We start from the raw sequence: 22,546 nt of genomic DNA on the forward strand, positions 1-22,546 counted from the left end.
TCTTTTCTCTTAAGCTTCCTGTTATTGTTCAACTGGTCAGTCGCATCCGACCCTTTTGTGACCCCATGGGCTCTAGCCTGCCAGAAGCCTCTGTCCATGGGATTCTCCAGGCCAGAATACAGGAGTGGGTTGCCATTTCCTTTTCCAGGGCATCTTTTCAACCCAGGAATTGAACCCGCATCTCCTGCATTTGAGCCCGCATCTCCTGCATCAGCAGGTGGATTCTTTACCACTGAGCCACCAGGGAAGCCATAAGCAACCTATAACTCAGAGCAAGTTGCTGAGTTATACCTTTCCAAACAGAACTGAATCACTTATCTTTCTCCCTGACTTCTCCAGGACTGGAAAACTCTTCCTGAGTATTTTTACCTTCATGGAAATCTGGTTATTCCCATGAGTCCAATAAGAATCTGTTCTCCTAAAAGCAGGACACGGTGGGCACTTTGGTTATATAACAAAGCTTTGACTGGATGTGGTATTGGAGAACGTAGGTTGTTGTACCGACATGAAGTTTTGATTGTAACCTAAGTGCTTGACATTGAGGTTTTCATTGCCACGGCATCAGCTTCGAAGACATCCATCTCAAATAAACGTATTACCAGCTATATGACTTAGTTACTAGCCAAACAACTGGGGAAGGGCCCAGGCTGCCCCACTCGCCAAGCTCCCCTGTTAGGAAGTCCTGGGTAAACTGGATAGCTGGCCTTTTGCGTGGCCTGCTCCTCCCATCTGTGCTCAAACTCCCATTCCTACGTTTCAAGCAACCTATAAAGAGTGTGCGCGTGAAACCCCAGCCACTCCAGCCTTGGACCCCGACGAAGGCAGAGCCCCAGGCTCGCCCATGCTCTCTTTGTACCCGTGACCTCACCGTGTGCTCCTGGCGGGCCATGTGCGGCCGTGCACCCTCCAGGGCCGGCGAGGAATCCTTTCTGGTTCGGTTCGTTTCCATAGATAGGTGCAGAGCTGAGAGCCTGGGCCTCTCTGTAGAGATCAGTCTATTCTGGGCTGTGAGTCTTCCTGGGAAAGTTTCAGACAGAAGAACGATGGGGTGCAGGAAAAGCTATTCCAAAATGTGGGACCACTCCTTATGCTGAACAACTTGAGGAGGCAGAAACGGGCAGGTCTTCTGACCTTGCCTCCACCCTCCTTCCCTGGAACCCACCCCACACCTGGAAGAAAGGAGCAGCCTCGTCTCTGCAGACAAATGTGTGCCGAGAAGAATCCCAGGATGACACGGACCTGCCGTGCAGCTCAGGGGACTTTGCTCAGTGTCATGGGAGGTGGGTGTGGGGGACAACGCACGCAAGAGTATGTGTGTCCGGCTGAGTCCCTTTGCTGTCCACCTGAAGCTATCAAAACGTTATCAGTCAGCTATAATTAACATTGTTAATCGTTATTATAATTAACATTGTTCACTGGCTATAATGCAAAATAAAAATTTTTTAATTAAAATGGATAACCAACAAGGACCTACTGTACAGCTCAGGGAACTCTGCTCGGGGTTACGGGGCAGCCTGGATGGGAGGGGAGTTTGGGGGAGAGTGGATGCCTGCGTATGTGTGGCTGAGTCTCTTTGTTGTTCACCTGAAACTCTCACAACACTGCTAACTGGCTACACTCCAATATAAGATAAAAAGGTAAAAAAAAATCCCAACCAACAGGCGCTGTTGGCAACACTTACCTCCTACTGCTTGATCAGCCGCGTTCCTCCAGGACTGTCCATTCCCCATCAGAGCCAGTATGAAAACCCTCACGTCCATGCAAACATTTCCTCAGACCTTCGCTTCCTTATGAAGGTTTCCATTTCATGTAAAACATTAAATCAACGTGTATGCTTTTCTCCTGTTGGTCTGTCTTTGTTAGTGTAACTTTCAGACCCACTCAGGAGCCCTAAATGGGTAGAAGAAAACTTTCTCCTCCCCTAGAAGAGCCAGTGTGTGCTCAGGCTCTCAGTCATGTCCGACTCTTTGCGACCCCATGGACTGTAGCCCAACCAGGCTCCTCTGTCCATGGGATTCTCCAGGTAAGAATACTGGAGTGGGTTGCCATTTCTTACTCCAGGGGATCTTCCCAACTCGGGGATCAAGCCCAGGTCTCTTGCATCTCTTCCACTGGTAGGCAGATTACTTTCCACTGAGCCACCACTGAAAACCATACCCTGTAGTCTGAATTCACTGCATACATGTGTCTACCGGGCATCTGTGAAAATGCAGGTTCTGACTCAGCAGATGTGAGCTGCCCCCCCAGCTCTGCATTTCCAGCAGCTTCCAGGTGAGCTGGGGAAACAGCCAGTGGGTCTGCAGGACTGAAGAAGGAGCCAGAACAGGACACAGTCCTGCGTAGAGACCCCAGCCCACCTCCCACCTCCTTGCCAGCTACAGACCCCGAGCACGACTCTCTCCGCCCCCCAACACATGGGTAGGACCCGGCTCCTCTCCTGCCGTGATGTCACACACCCTGGGCATTCCACTGTGTCCCGGAGACCAAGGCGAGAGACGCTGAGGGGCCTTCAGGAGAGGGTCCTCCTTCTGCTGGAGGGGCATGGCGGCCACCACGGCAGTGACCCTCCTGGTCCTGCTGCTCTACTGCGGGCAGGGAGCCGAGCTGCCGCCGATCAGCGTGACCTCAGGTACAGCCTCGGCGCAGTCGTGGCCGGGAGGAAACGGGGCCCCCGGGTGAGTCCGGGGGCATGGGGTTCTCCCAGGCCCTTCCCCTGCGTGCCGCCCCAGATTTACCACTTATTCCTGGAGGATGGAGCAAGCTGCACAGCTATCCTATATTCGAAGAGTTTTTCGGATGGGAGAGTAGCATGCATTATATACTTTAACTTTTATGATCGACATTTCTAGCTTACCCAAAAGTAGAGGAGTCGTGGAAAGAAACTCCATTCCCTGGTTTCAGTCGTACACATTTTGCCATCTTGTTTAGCACACACACACACTTTTGTGGTTATTGGAGTATTTTAGCATCGCCCAAAATGTCTTATGATTCCCTGCAAACGTGTCTTGCTAAGATAAGGGCATTTTTCTTTTACGCACCTTCAGCGTCACTGAAGCACTAACAAAATGAAGAAAGCCCCCAAGCAGGGCCAATCCTGGCCCACGCCCAAACCTCCCCCCGGGTCTCAGAACGTGCTTTACAGGCGGCGGGTTCGAATCCCACCCAGGCAGGCCCCGCTGGGCTCCGGCCGCTGCACCCTGACCCCTGGGTCGAGGAAGGCGACAGTGGACGCCACCCTCCTGGGATGTGATCACTGCCCGAGGACTGCAGGGGGCAGGGTCCCCCGTGACCCGACTTTTCTGCTGGGAGACCTGAGCCCAGGCCCCCTCCCACCTTCCTCAGAGGGACGAGCCCAAGGAACGAGGCCCTGCCAGGCCCCCTGCCTGGTGCCCAGTGGACGAGCGGCCCTGGAGGTCCCCACAGGGCTCGGGCAGCTCCCGCGAGAAGGACACGGCCTCAGCCCGGCCCCAAGTGACCAGGGAGGCCCAGCCCGCTCCGGGTCTGGGCAGGAGGGCAGGGGGTCCCCTGCCTGAACTTGCCGTGAAGAAGCTGGCATTTCTAGCGATCTTTCCTCAGGACACTGAGTTTTGAGGCACCTGCAAGGAGGCATCCTCTGGGTGCCGGGGCACGGGGTCTGTGACGGGCAGCAATGGGGGCTCACCCCGCGCTGGCTCCCCCCTGCTGCTGCTTTTGTGGCTCCCCGCCCCTGGCGCCCGTGGGAACGGCTCCCGCCGGGACTGACCTGAGTCTCCCGACGCAGCCCTAAGCCTGTCTGGCTCCTCGTCCCGACAGAGTGTCCATAGCAAGCCCGAGGGCAGCTCAGGGCCAGTCCCGGGCCATGGTCTCTGCTCCAGCCTTCAGCCTCAGTGGACATCGGGCTGGCTTGACCCCGAGGGCAGCTCAGGGCCGGTCCTGGGCACAGTCTCTGTTCCAGCCTCCACCCTCGGCGGACACCGGGCTGGCCTGACCCAGAGGTCAGGAAGGGGGTGGCCCTGGTCCCGGGAGGACAGAGGTCACCGTCCTGCTTTCCCCGGGTGGAGCAGAGCACACCCGCTGCGCTCCACGGCGAGCCCGCGCCAGGGGCCAGGACGCACACGTGCAAACACGGAGCAAGCAGCATCGTCCCCGCGCGGGCACAGGGCACAGGGCACAGGGCTGGCGGACCCTGGACGACGGGAGGAGACGCAGGCGGACAGGCAGCCACACTGGACGGGCCGGGCGGGCGTCACAAGCATCAGCATCTCTCTGCACACGCGCGTGGCGGGCTTGCACAGTGGCCCCATTATAATTAGGTACAGACGCGAAATGAGAAGAATGTTTTTAACAAAGCGCTCGCAGGAGCAGCTGTGCCCATCCGTGATGGCTCGCTAACGTCGCCTCCGAAGAGGACTGTACGTTTGTTTGCGGCGCTGACGGGGGTCGCGCACTGGGAAGCGATTGTCGTCACGGCACAGACCTTTCTGTGCAGTTTCCCTGCATTGTTCTGAGCCCGCGTGTGCGCAGATGAGCGATTGCTATGCAGATTGTCCGTCATTAAAACCATTTCAAAATCAGCGTCATCATTGGTTTAGTGCTGGAACTTGAATGCCTGCAGACACCACCTGAGCGCTCTGTGTGAAGCAACGGGAAGCTGGCCTGGCCCGGGGTCCGGGGGCGGCCGTCTGCTTTATGGTCTCCTTGGGGTCCCCAGGGTCCTGGGGGCGGCCGTCTGGTCTCCCAGGGTCCTGGGGGCGGCCATCTGCTCTCTGGTCCACCCAGGGGTCCTGTGGGTGGTCGTCTGCTCTCTCATCTCCCCGGAGTCCTGGGGGGCAGCTGTCTGCTCTCTGATGTCCTTGGGGTCCCTGGGGTCCTGGGGAAGCGACTGTCTGCTCTCTGGTCTCCTGGGAGTCCTGGGGGCGACCGTCTGCTCTCTGGTCCCCCAGGGCTGAAAGAAGGGGCTGATCTTGACCTTGAGTGGAGGACATGGACCCTGACACCAGCTCTGAGAAGAGTGGGAGGCGCCCTGGGGGTGCAGTGGGGACCGGTGCTCAGGGTCTCTGCACCCTGCCCAGCCCCGCCTGGCTGATTCAGGTCAGCAAGGCCAGGAAGGTGGAGCCAGGGATCCAGGGCCCCATGGAGGACTGGCTTCCAGAGGCCAGCCCCCGGGGACTGAGCCCCCCCTGGGATCACTGTTTACAGACGAGGAGCCACAGGGGCCGGACTCGCAGATCCCCAAGCAGAGGGCCAGAGGGCAGGCAGCCGTGCCCGTCTCCCTTCCTCCACGTCACGTCCTCAGCCCCAGACAGGCTTTCGGCTGGACACGTCATCGGGGAGGAGAGTGTGGTTTTCACAGAAGGACGTGTGTGCCCCTTCTTACCCTCCCCGAGGGCAGTGCCAGTGAGCCTGCCCAGGAGCAGGGTTGGTTCCCAGAGCAGGGCCACCCTTCATCACCCTCCAACCTCCTTCCAGACGAGCCCTGAGCCCCCAGATCCTGTGCAGGGCTTCCTCCCCTCGAGCAGGCTGGTGGGCCCACAGAACCAAACCTACTTGGAGAGAAGTTGGTGCCAGTTCGAGGAACACTGTTAACCTACTGGGGTCTTTATTTCCCCCCAGCTTCAGCCACTGAAACGCCAGCAAATCTAAGTAATCTGGATGCTGATATGGCCTCAATATTCGGTAAGGAAACTCCTCCTCCCAAACACGGCCGTGTCTGGGAGGGGTGGGGGGCTGAGGCCGTCACCCAGACACCCTGGTGCAAGCCGCACAGGCGGGGAGGTGGCCGGGTCTGAGGCCCCGCCAGACGGGAGTGGTGACGGGGACGCCGCTGAGCGGGGCTGCAGCTTAGACCTGGGGCTGCGGTCATGTGCCCGCTTGGGGAGGACCCTGCTCCGCCAGGTCAGGGAGCGGCTGTGACTCACGCTGTCCTGGAGGGTCTGACGGTGCCGCTGCGAGTGTCTGGTCTCCGGGACCGTCGCGGGGACAGCGGTCAGCGTCCTGCAGGTGTGACGTCCAGAGGCCACCGGCTGCCCTGCGGGCACTCACACAGGGGTCAGCGTGCTCGCTGTGTGATGCAGGTCTGGTTGTTGTCCGTTTGCACGTTCAACATCTCATTTCTCTAAAGGGAAAGTTTAAAGTAGAAAATACACGAGGTTTAAAAGCACAGGCTTTTCTCGCCTTGCACGTCTGTTGGGCTCATCGCTACCTGGGATTTTTTCCAGAGACAATTGTGTGTATGACGCCCGCAACTGTGGACGTTTCTGTGTGTCTCCACGTGAGCTGGAACTGGGGGCCCAGCCGGCCTCCTTGCTGGGACCAAGGGGCTCCTGGGATGTGGGATTTTCTTGCTAAAACAGGAAAAGCAGGGCAAGCCGGGGCGGGCTGGTCACCCCGCTGGGCGGGAGTCAGCACAGACCCAGCGCGTGGACAGGCTGGTCGGCTTGGCCGCAGGGTTTGAACCTGGGGCTCAGCATTGACGTGTGTTCACATAGCCCCCACCCGGCCCCTGACTGTGTCAACCGTGTCCTACACGCACGGCTTCATTTGAACCTCAAACAAATCCTGATGAGGTAAGCGCAGACCCCGTCGTATAGACGAGGAAGCCCAAGGCCCAAGAAACATCAGAGGACGTCCAGTGAGCGCAGAGCCAGGTGTGGTCCAGGGCTGCCCGACACCAAGTCCAGGGCCCGTGTTAGACGCTCCCTGGGCGGGCGCGGGGATGCACAGGCAGAAAGCAGGCCGCCTTGGGTAGAAATCAGGAAAGACACTCGCGCCTGCCTGCCTCCCAGGGCGCAGATCACAGAGGCGGGATGTCTCAGAGGGGACAGAGCGGCCCCTGGGGCAGAAGGAGAATCATGACCAGGCAGGGTCAGGTTTCCAGCATCTTATCTCCAGCAAGCGTGTCCAGGTACCCGGATGAGCTCAGGTTTCCAGAAGTTACTTAGGAGGCAGTGGTCTCCCCACGCCTGAACAAGGTTTTTAGAAACCAAGTCCGTCTCCCCATGTCCTTGGGTCCCTGTGTCCAGTCCTGCTCTCACCGACTACCTTAGGGCCGCGCGGAGCAGAAGAGTGTAACATGCGTCCTTGTGTGCTTTTCCCAAGATGAAATTCTAGTCCAGGAGATGATGGAGCCAAACAGATCATCATTTTTTGAAGCACAAAAACCACTACCAACATTACCAACAATAACAACTTCAACAACATTAACAACAACTCCGACAAAGAAAAAAAGCAAGTATACATTTTTCGAGCCTTAATTGCCTGTATTCCTGGAGGTCTGTGGTGTGTATGCACAGTCCCATCTTGGCAGCATCTTTGAGATCAGCTACTCCTGGGGCAAAAGCAGATGGAGATGTGAAGGACACAGTAGTCCCATATTTTCTGTAATCTTCCCGAGGCAGGAAGGTCAAACCGACGGGCAGAGATAAGCTCCAGTATCTGGGTGGTCTCCAGGGGCACTGCAGGAGAGGCCTGGTGCTTGGAGTGCATGTGGGGTTTAGCCGCTGCAGGACCCCAGGATGCATGCAGGCCGGAGCTTCCGACTACCCCGCGAGTGTGACGCTCCCCTAAGCCTCCTGAGAGCAGGGGCGGGGACTTGACCCCAGCCGACAGGAGACAAAACTAGGGACTGAATGGACTGGCCCCCGGCCACAGAGCTGGTAGCGAACAAAACAGTGTGCTTTTTCCAAGTGCAGCTTTGTTGTTGTTCAGTCGCTCAGTCGTGTCCGACTCTTTGCGACCCCATGGAATGCAGCACTGAAGCCAGGCTTCCCTGTCCTTCCCCATCTCCCAGAGTTTGCAGCCTAGCGTAGTCCAAACACACAGAAAAGGGAAATAGCACCCTGAGGTCCAAACAGAACACACGGTTAACCCGCAAAGACGGTGAGAGCTGTGTGTCTGAAATCTACAACAGAGCACGGAATGCGTTCGGCAGCAGGAAGGTCAGCATTTTCTTGAAATTCTGCATCCAGACGTCAATGCCACTTCCTGGGATTACCTCTCAGAACATCCGCCAAACGGCTGGGTTCACAGAGGTCAGAGAATGCCCGCCTGTGCATGTTGGCTCACTGGAGCACGTTGTCAGGAGAAGCTGGAAAGGGTGTTAGCGTCCCCGCCTCAGGTTTCGAAGCGCAGAGTGGGTCAGAGCATCCCTGCATTCATGCCTTCCCTCATTTTTTTTTCCATGCCCCTCATCAAAGAAGCCCGTATTAAAATGAATTATCAGGCCAGCACTAATAAGAAGGTGCAACATGAAAGTCAGCTCTCTGCCAAGAAGGACGACAAACTCTTCTTTAACGGTAAAAGCACCCCGGCAGGCCCCGCCCGAGCTCAGCCACGGTGGGAGGACTGGAGGCTGCAGACAGAGATGTCTCCTTCCTGGGACGAACAGCCTGGTCAGAGAGTGAGGCCACTGCCCCGGGTCGGGTCAGGCAGGTCCCTGCCTCGTGGGGACTGGGGTGCCCCAGCCCCGCCTCCTGCCTGTGGGTCTGAGGAGCGCACAATCCTGCTGTCCTGCAGGCAGGTGGCCGCCCCAGCAGGGGAGGGCCCCACCCCCTGTCCCCTGCTCGCGCAATTCCACTGCGGTCACTGCTCCTTCCCCGGGGCAGGTGGGGCGGAGAGAGCCCAGTGTCCCTGGGGGGAGTCCCCAGGAAATGGGATGAAGAGCAGTGAGCTGGGGCTCCGAGGCTGCAGAGTCAGCATCCTTCGGGGTCACAGAAGAGGCCAAGCACAAAAAAGGAGGCACCACACAGCTCCTGAGGCTCCCTGTGCACCCGATCTGAGCCCTGGAAGCGAGACCAGGCTCCGTGGGACGGGAGCTGAGTCAAATACTCACTCCCGGGCCCCATTGAGCTTCCCTGCCGCAGGGCCAGGAACTCAGGTTTCAGTCTGTCCCCAGTCTCCAGTCTCTCCTGGGATCCAGCCTCTGGGTTTGGAAGCTGGAGCAGTAACCGGAGTCCGGTCCCTTCTAAGACCTCTGGGCGCAGCCCACTCCTTGACTGTGCAAATCTCCTGGTGGTTATGAGATAAATAAAGCTGGACGTCTTCTTGCGGGCCCACGGTAGGAGAGGTTATGGGGCGAGTCTGTGCTGAAAGGTCTGAGCACGAGCTGGACTGGCCTTGGGGCACAGGCTCCCTGCGTCCCGCCCATCGCAGTCACTGAAGAGGAGAGAATGGGCTGACTGTCCCTAGACGGGAGTCCCTGGAGGGGCTGCCGGGGGTCAGAGGTGAGGCAGAAAGGAACGGGTAGGGCGCGCCCGCTGTCCGAGCAGGCACTGGCTCACCGGGGTCCTCAGAGGGACCGTGAGATCCCCCAGCCAGCTGCGTGGAAAACGGACGCAAGGGGGCCACATGCCCCGCCGTGTTTGTCCCGGGCCACCCCTCCGTCCTGAGACTGACCTGAGGCCTGGCGGGGCATCCACGGGCGGCTCCCTGAGCGGCTGGCACCGCGGTAGATTCCCGGGGGCCCCGGGGCTTCAGGGCCCACGGATCCGTTAATGGAAGTGTGTTGCTCCTGACGGCCGCGTGTGAGTGAGAGAAAGCAGAGGTGAGTCACGAGTTTGGGGCAGGGTGGGTGGGTGAGGGCAGGCCTGGAAGGGGACCCAGGGACGAACAGATGCTCACCTGCCGTCTGGGGGCCGGGAGAGATGGGGAGCGTGGTGTGGTGGGCCGGGAAAGGCCCCCAGGCAAAGAAGCTGCTCGCCTCTGTCCTGAGATGACCACCCCGCCCCGTGAAACCAGAGCCCAGGATGCCACTGGGGGTAGCCATGAGACCAAGGCTCAGGGCGCAGAGACCCCACCTCTGGGGCAGCTGCCTTTGCAGTATGTCCCGGGAGCAGGGACCGGCGGTGGCCCACGGGTGCATCTGGGCCCCCAGTTTCTTGACCAGTGGCCACTGTCCGTGAGAGTCAAGGCTGAGGGTGACCTGGAGCAAAGGTGGCGACCCATACAGGAGGCAGGCGAGTGTGGCACGTGGAAGGAGCCCAGACCCCAGCTCCCCCGCTCTTGTCAGCCGAATTCCAGCGGGCGCCGCCACCAGCAGAGCCGCCAGACACGGCGAGGGTGCTTCTGACGCTGGCCTCGTCCGCCCCCTCACGTTAGCGGGCTGGGTGCCTGGACCGCAGCTGTGCTCGGAGAAGTCCACGGGGAACTGGCGTCGGGGCAGGACGTGAGACGCTGCAGGGAGGGCACAGACGGTTTGCGCGAGGAAACCAAAGCCTTAGTGTGGTCACCTAGGAGCATGAAGGGACAGCTCCGAGAAGGGCAGGGCGGCCTCGGGCAGTGGCACTTGGGTGCAGACAGGGTCTCCCAGGCTCGGGAGGAGCCTCCTGGCTGGAGCAGGAACAGAAGGAAGTTGTGAGTGGGGCAGAGGACTGGCGCCTTCAGCAGCGACCACGACAGTGCCTCTGAACAGAGACATGTCCTCGCCACGTGCTCTTGGCCACGGGCAGGCCGTGTCCAGCTATTTATAAACGGAAGTGGGTTGCCGCAGTAACCCTGAGTGTGCGTGCACACGCAGCGGCGTGTCTGGGAAACAATACCTCGGGCCAAACGAGGACGGTGCAAGCGTTTAGTCCAGTCTCCTTTGTGAGACTTATGCAAAACAAACTTGCAGCAGCAACACAGACAGCTTCCCGTCCGCCTTCCATGGCACTGCCCGCTGTGGACGGCTCACGCAACCCGAACACGACCGCGAAAACCAGGGCGGCGCTGCTGAGGCATCGCGGTCAGGTGACCTACAGACCCACGTCCAAGTTGGCCGGTCATCTTACCAATTTTTTTTTTTTCCTGGCTCCAGGATCCATCCAGGATTCCACATTGTATGTATCTCTCAGGTCACTTTTAGTCTCTTCCAACCTAGGAAGTCTCCTGATCTGTCCTTCACAGCCTTGAAGACAGCACAGGCTAGTTCTTTCATAGAATCTCTTTCCATTTGAGTTTGTCTCACATTTTCCCATGACTAAATTCAGGTTATGCGTTTGGGGCAAAACTGTGAAAGACGTGATGCAAATATATCTCTTTGTCAGGGAAGTTTACTTCACTGCTGGTTTAAGGTGATGGATATCTGATTTCTCCGTAATCAGGTTAAAAGTTTTTGCATGTGTAATTACTACCTTGTGGGGAGATACTTTCAGATTCTGAAAATATCTTTCTTTCTTTCTCATCCTATTTTCACCTCCTGATCTAGCACCCTTGCAAAAATAACCGCTGTTTTTGTTGTCTACTCTCAACTCTTTGAGGCCCCGTGGACTGCAGCACACCAGGCTTCCCTGTCCTTCACCATCTCCCAGAGACATCCATCCTCTGTCGTCCCCTCCTCCTCCTGCCCTCAATCTTTCCCAGCATCAGGGTCTTTTCCAATGAATTGGCACTTCGCATCAGGTGGCCAAAGTACTGGAGTTTCAGCTTCAGCATCAGTCCTTCCAATGAATATTCAGGACTGATTTCTTTTAGGACTGACTGGTTGGATCTCCTTGCAGTGCAAGGGACTCTCAAGAGTCTTCTCCAACACCACAGTTCAAAAGCATCGGTTCTTCGGCGCTCAGCCTTTTTACGGTCCAACTCTCACATCCATACACGACTATTGGAAAAACCATAGCTTTGACAGTTTGGACCCATGTCGGCAAAGTGGTGTCTCTGCTTTTTAATACACTGGCTAGGTGTGTCGTAACTTTCCTTCCAAGGAGCAAGCGTCTTTTAATTCCATGGCTGCAGTCACCATCTGCGATGATTTTGGAGCCCAAGAAAATAGTGTCTGTCGTTGTTCCCATTGTCTCCCCATCTATTTGCCAAAAGGTCAGTTCCTGTTTCCGACGTTCCTTCCGCACGGATTGGCTAGGATTCTACTGTAAGGAAGGACGCTCTTTCTCCTCCCTTTATTCACTGTTTATCCCATTGCGTGTTTACATCTCCATGAACTTACTAACCGCTGATGCCGATAGCGGGCAATAAGCCATGAATGTTTACTTCCTCAGGCTCTCAGACTTGGTTCCCAGGAGCTCGGGCATGCTGTCCTCCCTTGGGAGCACCTTCTAGCTTTCTGGGGACACAAGAAGCCTCAGGCTGCTCCCTCACTTGCCCTGGCCCCACCCCAGGACCTCACACGTCTCCAAGGAGCCCTGATTCCTCGTCCCGGAGGATGGTGTTTGGACGTGTTCCCCGCTCCTGACCCGTCATCGTTTCCAGGCCCTCCCCGCAGACAGGGCTGGGAAGATTTGGGTGTGCAGATCCGTCTGTTCTACACTTCCCTGTTCAGATGTCAGACTCCATGAGTTCAGACTAACCCCACCTGAACTTCGGGCTCACCTGAGCCTCCTCCCCCCCCCTTTTTTTTTTTGCCCTTATAATTTTTTTTTAATTTTTTTAACACCAAAAACATTTTATATTGGAGTATAGCCAATGAATAAGGTTGTGGTAGTTTGAGGTGGACAGCAAAGGGACTCAGCCATGCATAGACATGTATCTATTCTGCCCCAAACTCCCATTCAAACTGCCACATAACATTGAGCAGAGTTCCCTGTGCTATACAAGAGGTGTTTGCTGGTTATCCATTTTAAATAGAGCAGTGTGTACATGACTTTCCCAAAGCCCCTAACTACCCCTTCCCTCCAGTCCTCCTCTCCTCTTCACTGAGAGAAACCCGACTCCCAGACGCCACTAGGGCGGATCCCCTGACCCAGTTCTGGAATCCCAAGAAACAGGTGAGACTTCCTAATGGATACCCACCCCTGCGGAAAACAGAGCTGCTGCCAGACCAGAGTCATGTCCAGCCTCTCGTTCTCAGCCTTGCCGTGTACAGTGGCGTCCTACTCGCCAAAGTTCCTTATTAGTTCTTTCCTTCCCACACCCTTCTATGCATGCCTGCTCTGTGTGTGCCAAGTCACTTCAGTCTTGTCTGACTCTTTGCGACCCCATGGACTGTAGCCCACCGGGCTCCTCTGTCCCTGGGATTCTCCAGGCAAGAATACTGGAGTGGGTTGCCACACCCTTCTCCAGGGGATCCTCCCAACCCAGGAATCTAACCCACGTCTCTTGTATCTCCTGCATTAGCAGGCACGTTCTTTACCACCTGGGATGCCCTCTCTTCCATGGGGCTCTCTTACTCATCTGTAATTCCATTTGGGGCTTAGATTCCATTCTGGGTCCCTCCCCATCATGGCTGATTTTACAGATTTATTTTGGAGCGTGTGAAACGTGTTGTTTAGTTGCTAAGTTGTGTCTGACTCTTTTGTGACCCTATGGACTGTAGCCCACCAGGCTCTGTCCATGGGATTTCCCAGGAAAGAATCCTGAAGTGGTTGCCATTTCCTTCTCCAGATCTTCCTGACCCAGGGATGGAACCTGCATCTCCTGCATTGGCAGGCAGGTTCTTTTCCACTGAGCCACCTAGGAAGCCTTTGTGTGAAACATGACCCTGGCTCTAATAGAAAACATCAAGCACCAGGAGTCTAACCCTCAATCCTCAAACACATTCCCACCCGCTTCTTTCCACCTGCTCCTTCTTGCCTCCTGCTGCAACCAGCCTCACCACTTTCTGGCTTGTCCTTTCTGCATTTTCTTCGACACAAAGGAACAAGTGCACGCAAATGCTCCTTTTCTGGGTACAAGATTATTCTGTTTATTGTTTTACATCTTTTTTTTCCAATTGAAATACAGTTGACATACAATATCATGTTAGTTTCAAGTGTGCTACATAGCGGCTTGACATTTGCATACGTTATGAAATGATCGTTAAGATAAGTCTATTAACCATCTGTCCCTAAACAGGTATTACAGTATTATTATGCACATTCCTTATGCTGTTTATTACAGCCCCGAGGCTTAATTACGTTATAACTGGATGTGTGCACTTCTCAATCCCCTTCAACTATTTTGCCAGCTCCCCTCTCCTCTGGCAATCCCTCCCTCGCTCTCTGTATCGATGAGTCCGTCTTCATTTTGCTATGTTTGCTTTGTTTTTTTTAGGTTCGACATGTAAATGAGATCATACAATATTTATCTTTTCTCCGTCTGACTTATTTCACTTAGCATAATACCGTTATAGTGCCTGTCTTCTTATCCAGTGTGTATTAAGCCACTTTATTAGCTATGATCATGTAAGTTTTCTCATCACCTCTTCTTTCTCACATGAAAGCTAGCACCCGGGAGACATTTCACACTTTCCCTTCTTTTAACCCAGCAGCATACGCTGTAACGCACTCTATGTCCATTTGTAGGAAGCGTCCTCACTGTTTATCTTTTTTACAGCTGCATAGTTATCCACCGGTGGACACAATGTAGATGATTCAACCACCCTTCTATGCATGGGCATTCAGCTTCTTTCCAACATTTTGCAAACAATGCTGAGATGGATAACTGATGCACACGTATTTTCATATTGTCAGGAGGCGTCCTTCAGGGTAGATAGCAACTGTGAAATTAAATCACATTGTGCATCAAATCTTGATCACTGTGCTTACTTTTTCCTACAGATGAGGACAAAGAAATACTTTATCAGATTAAAAGCCTAGCGGCTCTGGAAAGAATCATTGAAAATCTCCGGAAATCTTTAGGTAAAGGGAACCAGGGGGCCACCATGGCCATAGATGAGTGTGGAGGATGGGTCCTTGAGCTGGGGCTGTCCCCCTGGTGAGACGGGAGGTACCTCATCCACTGCAGGGACCCGCGTGAGCCGTGAGCAGCTCTGGACAAGCAGGTGACTCTATCCTGAGGGGACCCTGTGAGCCCCACTCACAAGTCCACAGTCCAGGAGTCACGGGGCCACCAGCAGGCTCCCCGCACTTCTTGGCTAAACTGAGCAAGGCCGAGCCGCTTTTCCAGAAGTGTTGGGGAGGAGGGCTTCACACACCCCCGTGTCCCTGTGACCAGGCCCAGGGAGGTCCCACCCCCACCCCACCCCCGGGCAGACACGCCCCTCTCCGCAGGCGCCTCCCCCTGGGGGCCGGCCTCCCGCCCCTCCTGGGCCGCAGCGTCCTCACTGCTGAAGTCGCCCACGCCGTCCCCCTCCGCTTCTGCCTCCGGCCTCACGCTTGTCCCTGGAACTCTCCAGAACACCTCCGAGCCTCTCCCAGGCCGGCCTCGCGGCCTCCTTTCCTCTCTGAGTCAGACCTGGCCGCCACGCTGAAGGTTCCAAGCAACTCCTGCAGCATCACACACGCCGTGCACCCGCCCGCATTCAACCTCATCTCACGTGGACCGAGCACGTGCCCCGCGCCAGGCGCTGGGCTCAGATCCCAGGATTTATCTGCCCCCTACCCTGCCCCCCACCCCCACACACAGAACGGCTTCCCGGTGGCTCAGCGGTAAGAATCAACCTGCAAAGCAGGAGACGCAGGAGACGTGGGTTCCATCCGAGTCGGAAAGATCCCCTGGAGGAGGGCATGGCCACCCACTCCAGTATTCTTGCCTGGGAAATGTCATGAACAGAGCAGCCGGGTGGACTACAGTCCATAGGGCCACTAAGAGTCAGACATGCCCGGAGCCACTGAGCTCACGCACGCGCGCGCGCATGTGCACGCCCGCGCACAGCCCCACCGGGAACTGCTGGGTGGTGACGCGTCCCATCGCTGCTCTTTCAGGCCCCGCTGTCCTCTGGCAGCGAGATTGCCATCCTGTCCTTGGCTCAGCGCCCATGAGATGGGGTCTAGGCTCAGCACTGGGACCTCCCAGGGGTTCAGGGTGAAGCAGGGCCTTCCGCCTTGGACTTTGGGGGCCAGAGCGGTCCCGAGGCTCCTCCTGGACCTCGGCCGAGGCCTCCTGTTCCCCCAAAGTTGCCGGTTCTCTATCCCCTCCTCGTTCTCTGACAACCTCCCCTAAATCCACCTTCCCTGCTTTCCCTCCAAGCAAACATGCCCCATAGTAGTCCGGGGCTCTGACCCGCATCTCTGACACCCTCTGAGGCCAACACGGTTGATGCCCAGCCCAGCACCAGAAACTCGGAAGGCAGGGCGGCCTCTGTCCCCTCTGCCCCCCACCCAGTTCCTCTGGGGAAACAGCTGGACACTGCCTCTCTCTGAGGGCCAGGGCCAGCTACCAGCCCTCAGGGCTCGGCTGCAGCTAAGAATGCAGGATTTGAAACTCCCTGACCTGGATAATATTGCATAGGAAGCTGGAATGTTAGGGCCGTGAATCAAGGCAAATTGGAAGTGGTCAAACAGGAGATGACAAGAGTGAACGTCGACATTCTAGGAATCAGTGAACTAAGATGGACTGGAAGTGAAGTGAAGTCGTTCAGTCGTGGCCGACTCTTTGCAACCCCATGGACTGTAGCCTACCAGGCTCCTCTGTCCATGGGATTCTCCAGGCGAGAGTACTGGAGTGGGTGGCCATTTCCTTCTCCAAAGATGGACTGGAATGGGTGAATTTAACTCAGATGACCATTATATCTACTACTGTGAGCAGGAATCCCTTAGAAGAAATGGAGTAGCCATCATGGTCAACAAAAGAGTATGAAATGCAGTACTTGGATGCAGTCTCAAAAATGACAGAATGATCTCTGTTCGTTTCCAAGGCAAACCATTCAATATCATGGAATCCAAGTCTATGCCCCGACCAGTAACTCTGAAGAAGCTGAAGTTGAACACTTCTATGAAGACCTATAAGACCTTCTAGAACTAACACCCAAAAAAGATGTCCTTTTCATTATAGGGGACTGGAATGCAAAAGTAGGAAGTCAAGAAACACCTGGAGTAACAGGCAAATTTGGCCTTGGAATACAGAATGAAGCAGGGCAAAGGCTAATAGAATTCTGCCAAGAGAAGGCACTGCTCATAGCAAACACCCTCTTCCAACAACACAAGAGAAGACTCTACACATGGACATCACCAGACGGTCAACACCGAAATCAGATTGATTATATTCCTTGCAGCCAAAGATGGAGAAGCTCTATACAGTCAGCAAACACAAGACTGGGAGCTGACTGTGGCTCAGATCATGAACTCCTTCCTTATTGCCAAATTCAGACTGAAATTAAAGAAAGTGGAGAAAACCACTACATCAGCTATGACCTAAGTAAAATCCCTTACAATCATACAGGGGAAGTGAGAAAGAGATTTAAGGGACTAGATCTGACAGACAGAGTGCCTGATGAAGTATGGAATGAGGTTCGTGACATTGTACAGGAGGCAGTGATCAAGACCATCCCCAAGAAAAAGAAATGCAGAAAAGCAAAATGGCTGTCTGAGGAGGCCTTACAAATAGCTGTGAATAGAAGGGAAGCGAAAAGCAAAGGAGAAAAGGAAAGATATAAGCATCTGAATGCAGAGTTCCAAAGAATAGCAAAGAGATAAGAAAGCCTTCCTCAGTGATCAATGCAAAGAAATAGAGGAAAACAATAGAATAGGAAAGACTAGAGATCTCTTCAAGATAAATAGAGATACCAAGGGAACATTTCATGCAAAGATGGGTTTGATAAAGGACAAAAACGGTAGGGACCTAACAGAAGCAGAAGATATTAAGAGGTGGCAAGAATACACAGAAGAACTGTACAAAAAAGATCTTCATGACCCAGATAATCACGACAGTGTGGTCACTCACCTAGAGCCAGACATCCTGGAATGTGAAGTCAAGTGGGCCTTAGAAAGCATCACTACGAACAAAGCTAGTGGAGGTGATGGAATTCCAGTTGAGCTATTCCAAATCCTGAAAGATGATGCTGTGAAAGTGCTGCACTCAATTATGCCAGCAAATTTGGAAAACTCAGCAGTGGCCACAGGACTGGAAAAGAGCAGTTTTCATTCCAGTCCCAAAGAAAGACAATGCCAAAGAATGCTCAAACTACCACACAATTGCACTCATCTCACACGCTAGTAAACCAATGCTCAAAATTCTCCAAGCCAGGACTTCAGCAATACATGAACCGTGAACTTCCAGATGTTCAAGCTGGATTTAGACAAGGCAGAGGAACCAGAGATCAAATTGCCAACATCCGCTGGATCATGGAAAAAGCAAGAGAGTTCCAGAAAAACATCTATTTCTGCTTTATTGACTATGCCAAAGCCTTTGACTGTGTGGATCACAACAAACTGTGGAAAATACTGAAAGAGATGGGAATACCAGACCACCTGACCTGTCTCTTGAGAAACCTGTATGCAGGTCAGGAATCAACAGTTAGAACTGGACATGGAACAACAGACTGGCTCCAAATAGGAAAGGGAGTACGTCAAGGCTGTATATTGTCACCCTGCTTATTTAACTTATATGCAGAGTACATCATGAGAAACGCTGGGCTGGAGGAAGCACACGCTGGAATCAAGATTGCCGGGAGAAATATCAATAACCTCAGATATGCAGATGACACCACCCTTATGGCAGAAAGTGAAGAGGAACTAACGAGCCTCTTGATGAAAGTGAAAGAGGAGAGTGAAAAAGTTGGCTTAAAGCTCAACATTCAGAAAACGAAGATCATGGCATCCAGTCCCATCACTTCATGGCAAATAGATGGGGATCAGTGGAAACAGTGGCCAACTTTTCTTTTTCTGGGCTCCAGAATCACTGCAGATGGTGATTGCAGCCATGAAATTAAAAGACGCTTACTCCTTGGAAGGAAAGTTATGACCAACCTAGACAGCATATTAAAAAGCAGAGACATTACTTTGCCAACAAAGGTCCGTCTAATCAAGGCTATGGCTTTTCCAGTGGTCATGTATGGATGTGAGAGTTGGACTATAAAGAAAGCTGAGCGCCAAAGAATTGATGCTTTTGAACTGTGGTGAGAAGACTCTTGAGAGTCCCTTGGACTGCAAGGAGATCCAAACAGTTCATCCTAAAGGAGATCAGGCCTGGGTGTTCACTGGAAGGACCGATGCTAAAGCTGAAACTCCAATACTTTGGCTACCTGATGCGAAGAGCTGACTCATTGGAAAAGATGCTGATGCTCAGAAAGATTGAGGGCAGGAGAAGAAGGGGACAACAGAGGATAAGATGGTTGGATGGTATCACTGACTCAATGGACATGGGTTTGGGTGGACTCCAGGAGTTGGTGATGGACAGGGAGGCCTGGCATGCTGTGGTTCATGGGGTCGCAAAGAGTTGAACATGACTGAGCGACTGAACTGAACTGAACTGACCTTGGTCGAATCCCCTTTGGGCTCCCAGTGAGTTGCGTGACCTTGGGCAAGGGCCAGCACACACGAAGGCTCAGCATCTTCATCTCTCCTGGGTGCAGCTCTCGGGACTTGTCCTCCGAGTGGGGTCCTCAGGGCAGCTGTCTCCTTCTGGGGCAGGGGGCCGAGTGGGGTGATGCTGGCTGAGCATTTAGCCCAGGGTCTGACACGTACCCACACGACTGGACCGGTGGGAGGGCCACAGTGCTGGCAACCCCAGGAAGGCGTTTGTCCTGGGTCAGGGACCACAGGCGAGGGGACCCAGCACTGCCCTGCCCCCGCAGCCCTCTGCCCCATCAATGAACCCGGAGCCCCGTCTCTCAGCCCGGGCTCTCCTGGGTGAGTGAGCCAAAGGGGCAGGTCTGAAATGCAGGCTCACAGGAACACCTAGAATGTCTCAAAAAAATCTCCTCTTTCCAAACAGGGAGTTCGCTCATGAAAAGAAGAAAGAAGTATAAACATTTGTTCAGGGGAGACAAATACCGCGAGCGGAGAGCCTAGACTGAGAACCCAGGACCACTCGAGGGACTGCCCACTCACCCCCACCACTAGGAAGACAGACAGAGAAGAGTTACTAACCATTCTGTATAAAGAAGAACCGTATTATTCAAGGAGTGCCAAATAAAATGAACCTATTTAAATATTAAGTTAGAGGCAATGTGGTTCTTTTCCCTTAAACAAAAAAAGGAATGAAAATCTAATTGAGCCTGAAAAATAGGAATGTCCAAAGCTCCTACTGCCTACCAGGAGGAGCTTTGGAAAAAAACGTAACCTCAGAGACTGTGCCACCGTCAGGCTTCTCCAGAGGAGCAGAACCTACAAGACGGGAGTAGAAAGTAGAAAGATCGGAAAATAATCAAGAGGCTTTAGATCATGTGATCATGGAGTCTGACAAGTCCCAGGAGCTGCACCCAGGAGAGACGATGGTGTGGTTTCAGTCTGAGTCTGAAGCCCGACAGCCTGGAGACCCAGGAAGAGCCAATGTTTCAGTTCAAGTCCAAAGGCAGGAAAAGGCTGGTATCTCGGTTGGAAGGCCATCTGGCGGGAGGAGTTCCCTCTTACTCTGGGGAGGGTCAGATTTCTGTTGTATTTGGGCCTTCAGCTGCTCAGAGCAAGCCCTCCCACATCAGGGAGGGGGACAATCTGCTTGACTCAGTCCACTGATCTAAATGTGAACTTCATCCAGAAACAACCTCACAGAAACACCAGAATAATGTTTGACCAAGTATCTGGGCACCCCATGGCCCAGTCAAGCTGGCACATGAAATTAACGTCCACGTCTGTCCATGAATGCCAGAACCTACGAAGTCCTGACAACCAGCCCTTCCATGCCCCGCTCCTGCCCAGCATCATGCAAGGGGCACAGCCAGGGATGCAGTGTGTGCAGACAGGCAGAGTACACTTCATGGCCTCGTGAAGGATCAGAAAACACACTCTGGGTTTCTGTGATGACGAACCCACGTTCCAGGGAGCCGTGTGGTTTGACCCTCACGGAGGGCGGTGCTGACATCACACCTCCCCGTGGCCAGCTGGTTCACAGGCACGTCCAGCCCGAAGGGCGCCTAACTGTTTTGAATCTGGTCCCTGAGTGAAACCAAGATCCCTACTGAGAGGAAAGCTTTCAGGTCTCCAGGAATGACCCAACTCCACGTAATTTTCACTGCACTGGAGCTCTGCTTCCTCAGAATGAAGGCGGCTGTGGCCCAGTGCTCGCGCGTGCTCCAGGAGCCGGCCCACCCTCAAGGCGGTAAGTCTTGGCAGCTCAGTGCTTTAGCTGCAGAGCTCTTGGCCCACCAGTATTTTCTGGGAGACTGAGATTTTTTTCTCAGCAACTGCCAACACGTCTTCAGTGGTTTCTTGTCCAAACTGATTTTGGTTGTGGACAAGATCAGCACACTGAAGTGAGCTGGCTGGAAAGTGAGATTGCCCCACTGCTCCAGAAAGGCAGGTTTGGGAAAAGCTCATGAATCTTGTCTCAAAAACAGCCATAGAGAGAGAACTTCTGCTCCAAGGTGCAGACTTGGCAGCAGATCGATGTTGGTTCTAAAACATCAGTTTCAAAGGCAGCTGGAGACAGGATCATTGATGCTTTCGAACTGTGGTGCTGGAGAAGAGTCTTGAGAGTCCCATGGACAGTGAGGAGCTCAAACCAGTCAATCCTAAGGGAAATCAGCCCTGAATATTCTTTGTAAGAACTGGTGTTGAAGCTAAGGCTCCATACTTTGGTTACCTTATACGAAGAGCCAACTCACTGGAAAAGACCCTGATGCTGGGAAAGACTGAGGGCAGGAGCAGATGGGGGCAACACAGGATGAGTTGTTTGGATGGCCTCACCGACTCAATGGACATGAGTTTGAGCAAACTCCAGGAGATGACAAAGGACAGGGAGGCCTGGCATTCTGCAGCCCATGGGGTCACAGAGCCAGACATGACTTAGCGACTGAACAACAACAGAGATAGGATCAAACTAAAGCATCTTATTTGTAATTTGCTGGCTGTGCACTCTTCTCAGACAGACAAGACCCTTACCCCTCTTTCCCAGATGTCATCAAGATGACTGTAAAATGGAGTACTGGGGGACTGGAGTCAGAGAACGAGGTCTTAATCCAACCCTGAGTTCCCAGACAAGGAAGCTGAGGCAGAGAGAGGTCCCAAGACTTGCTGGTCACCAAGTAAGTCAGAGGCCAAGCAGCAAGCAAAGAGCTCTGATGTCCAGCCTCTCTGGTTTCCACGGCCCTATTCTGCAGCCCCCTGACAACAAATGGACATTTCACAGTCATTATCTCTGCTTTTATTTCCTACTTGACTCCTGTATTAGGGTGCTCAGACTGCCGTCACAGCATCAGATGACGGGTGGCTTACACAGCAGCAGCGTGCTACCTCGCAGCCTGGCGTCTGGAAGTCCAAGATCGGCGCAGTGCTGGGTCCTCCTAAGGCTGCTCTCTGGCCCGCAGACGGCCGTCTTCTCCCTATGTCCTCCCACAGTCTTTCCTCCGTACGTGTCCAAACCTCTTCTTGGGGGAAACCTGTTAGAATGGATTAGAGCCCACCCAAATAATAAGCCCGCCTTTAAGACCCCATCTTCAAATACAGTCACATTCTGAGTTCCTGGGCGTGACGGCTTCAGCACGTGAACTTCGAGGGGACATAACTCTGCCCAGAACTCCTCGTTTGTGGAGTATCCTGTGGTTTTGCACTGTCTACACGCACATAGGACCATCCGGCCCTCATCACAGGGTCTGGGAGGGAGAAGTCACCCGGACTCAGAGACACTGAGTGACCTTCTCATTGTCACAGCGTCAAACGGCCCGTGGTGGACCCCATACCGCAGCCCGCCTTCTAATCCGGAGGCCAGGGTCTTCTCACTAAATGTTAGGAAACCACGCCCATCACTGCTTGCCCATCAGGACGTTATTGGTGTAATCAGTTTGCTTAGCACTGCTGCCCAGGTAGGCAAGATATTACAAAGC

General features: G+C 54.1%; 2 long non-coding RNA genes across 2 annotated transcripts; both read left to right on the plus strand.

Moving 5' to 3' along the window:
- The first annotated feature begins 2,367 nt into the window (after positions 1-2,367).
- Positions 2,368-7,184, plus strand: LOC123328941. Its single transcript, XR_006543947.1, has 3 exons — positions 2,368-2,629; positions 5,593-5,655; positions 7,078-7,184. It is a non-coding gene; the product is annotated as an uncharacterized LOC123328941 (long non-coding RNA).
- A 1,004-nt stretch (positions 7,185-8,188) lies between these two features.
- On the plus strand, positions 8,189-19,940 carry LOC123328940. Its single transcript, XR_006543946.2, has 3 exons — positions 8,189-8,273; positions 14,445-14,525; positions 19,501-19,940. It is a non-coding gene; the product is annotated as an uncharacterized LOC123328940 (long non-coding RNA).
- Positions 19,941-22,546: the final 2,606 nt, after the last annotated feature.

Source organism: Bubalus bubalis, chromosome 13, assembly GCF_019923935.1.
Source record: "Bubalus bubalis isolate 160015118507 breed Murrah chromosome 13, NDDB_SH_1, whole genome shotgun sequence".
NCBI classification, from domain to species: Eukaryota; Metazoa; Chordata; class Mammalia; order Artiodactyla; family Bovidae; genus Bubalus; species Bubalus bubalis.